The sequence below is a fragment of the Apis mellifera genome, linkage group LG2, assembly GCF_003254395.2.
Source record: "Apis mellifera strain DH4 linkage group LG2, Amel_HAv3.1, whole genome shotgun sequence".
Lineage (NCBI taxonomy): Eukaryota > Metazoa > Arthropoda > Insecta > Hymenoptera > Apidae > Apis > Apis mellifera.
In genome coordinates, this window is record NC_037639.1 from 11,164,837 (window position 1) to 11,170,455 (window position 5,619).

The 5,619-nt window shown below is 33.6% G+C and overlaps 1 non-coding gene across 1 annotated transcript; it reads left to right on the top strand.

The window, feature by feature from the left end:
• The first annotated feature begins 3,790 nt into the window (after window positions 1-3,790).
• On the top strand, window positions 3,791-3,872 carry TRNAL-AAG. The gene has a single exon. It is a non-coding gene; the product is annotated as a tRNA-Leu (tRNA).
• Window positions 3,873-5,619: the final 1,747 nt, after the last annotated feature.

Consider the following 5,619-nt stretch of genomic DNA (forward strand, 5'->3'; position numbering starts at 1 on the left):
ATCGGAACAAGAAGGAAAAGAAGGAAATTTGAAAATGTAAATAAAGGAAAAAAAGGTATGCAGGGTTAGCATTGGCGTTCATCCACTTCCCGTCGGATGGAACGCGTTACCATTGAAACAAACTCTCGTCTGTTTGTTGCGTTCTAATCTCGTTGCTAAAATTCGTTTTTCGAATCAATTAACTTAATGTTCCATCAAAACGAGGAATCCACGAGGGGAGGTGTTAACAAAATGCCGTGTCCCTCGGTTGCAAAAGGTACAAGAACAAGGCGAGAAAGATAAAAGAGTGACCGTTGGAGCACGATGTTCGTTGGTTTGTGTGAACTTGCACTTTAAGGAAACACATTGAAGCACAAATCAAAATGCAGTCGCTACCGGAAGAGTACTCGAGCAGTTGAAGAGCCCTTCGCTATTACTGTGGAGGACTTCGCAGTGCTTGACGAATCACTCACTAATTGCGTTCGTGACATGGCCCAGAACTAACAAATGGTTTCTTCGCTTCAAAAGTGTCGATCTTTTTTTTTTTTCTTTTTCTCGATCTCTTTTTCTCTCTGACTCGCATAGATACGCGTGTCGCGCATTTTAAGCAAACGTTGCGAAATTTTGCGAAGATCGATCGAAAAGGAAGAAGAATTTAAAAAATTAAGCTCGGTTATAAAAGTTTGTTAATACGAGGAGGAAAAAAATTTGACAGTTCGAAGAAATATTACATTGCTTTTCAAATGAAACGCTCGCCGGACTGGCTTACTATTATTCTCTCTATTGTCCTAATGGGGGATAATCGTAAGATTCTCCTTGAGAGTCTCATTACGAATCAAGGACCCCTTAATGGCTCCTATGAAACTCATTGGCCATTTAACGGCGAGGACGCGCCGATAAACGCTGAAAGATTGACGATCTCGAGTGCGAATTTTCTCGTCAATCATTCCATTCTCCTTTGCGACATTTTCACTAGCAAACTTACAAATTACTCTCGAAAGGATAATAATTGCAAATTTCACCGACGACGAATCTTTCATTTCATTCACGACAAATAAATATATAAAGGATATTTGACTTATCATTGTAAAAAATATCCAGAAAAATGGAAATAATAATCGTAAGAGTAATTGTTGAGAAATGTGAAAATGTAAAATTAGAAAAGTGTTAACGTTATTATCGGCGAAGCCGAGACACATCAATCGCGCTCAAAACTGTATCGTATTTTCATTATCATCAAATTGGACACGTAGTACAGCCACGAATTTTAACAATGGTAGCCTCACCATACTTGCCTACGTACGCCCGACACCCTTTATACGTTCCCCTTGCGGAAACGCGACGTCTCCATGGTTACAACATTGAAACCCCGCTAGGGGATGACAAAATGGAGAGGCGCAATACTCGGCCTGACAAAAGCGAAGTAGAATCGAACAACTTCTTCGGCTACGTACTTGTATTTGAAAAGTCGAAATCTATACAGCGACAGATATGGAAACGCGTAAAGTTTCTCTCGCTAATGCATCCACGATTAAAATTAAAATTCTTCGAAAACGAAGAACGTCTTGTGAATTATGATATACTTTTTGATACGAAGTGACGTAAACTTTAAAGTTAACAATTTAATGTACACAGAGCTCAAAAAGATATGACAAGAACAGACACGGATATTATTTTACCAAACCCTTTTACAAAAATGAAATGCAATACGATTTACCGTAACCAGTTTCTTCTCACAACAAAAGGGAACAAGACAACGATCACGTCATGTCAACAAGATTCGCGTTAACATCGTTCAATGGCGCCCGCATTGACGCTATCTGCCATTGGGGATCTTTCGATCCGTGGGCACTGACGAAACGACCGTTCGTGTTTAACAATGTTCAACTCGAAAAAAGAACCCGAAGATTATATCTTTATGGACGAATGACAGATTATTTTCTTTTTTTTTATTCCAAATATCCGATAGATTTCCAATGATTGCAATAATTTGATTTTCTATCTAGGACAATCCATCAGAGACAGAGAGAGAGAGAAACAGATTAAAAACAAACGGTTGTGGCTGGTCTGTAAACAAAAGAGGATCATCGAGGAAAATGGCGACTCGATACACGAGCGTCTCTAATCCCGGATGAGACGACGGATGTGACGGTGGCGGCGAAGGATGACGGAAAGGCGGCGAAGGTGGAAGCGGGAGGCGATGCAGACGCATCTCTCGGATTACGTCTTAACAAGCTCCACGACGTTCATTTGTCTTATCCGCTCTCGCTAATGCGACAGCAGCTGTTGAAATGATTAATTCACCACGAGGATGCTCCTACGCCTTATTCAGACTCTCTGCTATACGCGGTCGGGTTGGCGCGAGCGCTGCTACATTCCGACTTTCCATTATGTGTCCTCGTCTCGATTAATCAACGCCCTTATCGTTACTATAAATACCATCGAATGTTTAATTAAACATCGTTCACGATGACATTCGTTTGACGCTAACGTGTCACGCCTGTTACATATAAATTCCGCGAGAATTGAAAATACTCGTGTATTGTGTATTCCTAACGTTTCTTTTGCGTTAAAAAATTATTAATTGTTAATTGTTAATGTATTGACACGAAAAGATATTTGATTAATTTTTTTTTTTAAATATAAATATCGTATGAATGAAAAAATATACAACAGATAGATTATGAATTGGAATTGGAAATCGAAATTTGATTTTTGTAGAGAGAAAAAAAAATTAAAGAATAAATCTTCGAGGCAAAGTATTGTTTAACAAACTTAGATAAAGAAACCTTACAAGATACTTACGTACTTACAGTTTGTACATTGTCAAAACAATGTTCGAACGCTGTACGTAAAGTCTGATTGGATTAACTTTCGATTTATTTGCCGTGAAGGAGGAGGGAGATCGGTTATTGTTACCGATCGATGACTAATCCGCTCCGAAATCGTTTGTATTCGCTGCGTAAGGGCGCTAACTGACTCGATTATGGTTCAGGCCCACGAGAACAAAAGACCACCAGCGTGACAATTGAACTTCATCGCGCCGATATAAAGTTACAGATGAGAAGGGAGAAAATGAGAGGTGAATATTAAGTCGGCATACAAAATGGCCGTCGCGAAGTGCGAAAAAAAATAGGGATGCGTTAGCTCCTCTCGCTTCTGTGTATCACATGCTGGCTCACAGAATACGATGCGCGTGGGGGACAAAAATGCGTTGTACGCATGCGCCAACTACGTGGATCGAAAGCTCCGCCCGGAGACTGCCTTTGTCTAATCTATGCTATCTACGCCCACGACATGTGGCTAGCAAAAGTACGAATTTATCTCTCGACGGGATCCTAATGTAGAATTGTAACACGCCACAGATGCTAAAAAGCATGACACGGATAAAAATTTGATGACGTAAAGTATAAAAAAAGTCTTTAAATCTAATTCTCATTTTTATTGTTAATATTGATCGAAGGTTAAGTAACAATGTTTCAAACATCGTTATAAGTACGAGAAATATAATCGATGAAATTATTACAAAGTATTTAAAATATGATTACAAAAAAACAGAATTTCATATTGTTGTTATGCATGTATTATATGTATTATATACGTTTTATTTAAACAAGTGTGAGCTCTGAAGAAAGATTGAGATATTGAATTCAATAAATTTATATCTGATACACATTATTTGTCTTTATTAACTATAGAAATGTATATATATATATATATATATATATATATATATATATATATATAATATAACGTATGGAACTATTGCAATTTGGGTAAAAAACTGATTATAAAAAACTATCTAACATCTGGTAGCGTGGCCGAGCGGTCTAAGGCGCTGGTTTAAGGCACCAGTCTCTTCGGGGGCGTGGGTTCGAATCCCACCGCTGCCAATTTTTTTTCGATATATTAATAAATTTTTATAATCGTTTAAAAGTATCAATTATTGTGAATATTAAAATAAAATTGATTTTGAACTTTTATCATCACACAAATTATTTCTAAATCTATTTCATTTATATTCAAATAATTAATCGTTTCCGATATATCTAAACATTAATAATGAAATGGAAAAATTATATAAAAATAATTTTCTCATATGTTTGTGATGCTTCGATGTTATCTACAAATGATAAATTCGAATTATTTAATTATTAATTTAATTCACAATTTTAAACGGAAATAAGAATTTGTAGAACAAACTTAACAAATATATTTTTTGTTGTTATACATTACATACACAAAAAGTTAATTGAATAAAATAGAAAATAGATTATAGTTATCTGGAGAAAAATCACATCAGAAAAGTTCTGCTTCAATTACTGTCCTATTTAGGTACGTCAAAACTGTATCTTCGACTTCAGATATAATGTAAAATTTCGCATTTAAAATGTATACATATATTTTATCCATGTTTGAAATACGTTTATTCGTGAGTGTAACGATTTCGTGCGTTTTATTCGTAAATATCAGTATATTTCATTGTTATTACTAATGGATAGAAAATTGTTACTGTGTTAATGTATTATCTACGGTAAGTCATATGCTTTTTATCACAGCCACAGATGAGAAACAGAGTAGACGTGACATTTTATGCAAATTTCGTGTTGCATCATTCAGCGTTCCTTACGCCATCTGGGAAGTTATAATCTAAGTATATATATATATTTATGAAAATATATATAAAAAGTAAATTTTGTTAATTTTTATTCAATATGTTAGATACGATACAAATAGAAATCGGCATTATCTTTCAATTTAATTGATCAATTTAATTACAATAAATTAATTTAACGCAACAAAAAAAAGAAACAGAGGAGAAAAAACGGAAATAGGGTAAAAATGGTGAAATTAACGCCATCTTCAGAGTGCCACAAATGAAACTAATATAAATAAGGATAATAGTAGAAGAAGAATAAAAATAGAATAAGAATTAACTAATAACGCCATCTCTTGAATGCTAAAAATATTTATTCAAACAGATAAACTAGAATAAGACTTGATGACTAGTGCCATCTTTTGAGTTTATAGGAAGATATTTTTATCTCTCAAGAGATGGCGTTAGTTCCCAGTTTATATTCTATTTTATCCTATCTTTACTTGAAAAGATTATTTTTAATATTCGAGAGATGATGTTAAAAATCAATTCTATCTTTATTCTTCTACTATTTGCTTTTCTTATTTATATTATATCTTATTATATCTTATATTATATCATTTGCATCCATAAAGATGGCGTTGATTTCATATTTTTTTACCATATCTCGATTTTTTCTCACTTTACCCTTCTTGTTCATACTTGCTCTTGGTACATAACGATAAACGAGGTATAAAATGTCAGTAAACATATTTCGTTATTTCTCTTTCAAAACTGCTAATTTCAACTATTATTAATTTAATCTAATTAATTTTTAATTTTATTTTAATTTAATTTTTTCTAATTTTTAATTTTAACTTTTAATCTAAGAATTACAGATATTGTATTGTTAATTTTATTATACATTTCTAGAATAATAGTTTCGATATTAATATATGGTGAAAACTTTGAACTTATAATACTAAAATAATAAATCGTAATATCCTTGAGATACAAAATATAAAATACATTAAATAATAAATCTATTTCAATTTTAAATCTAG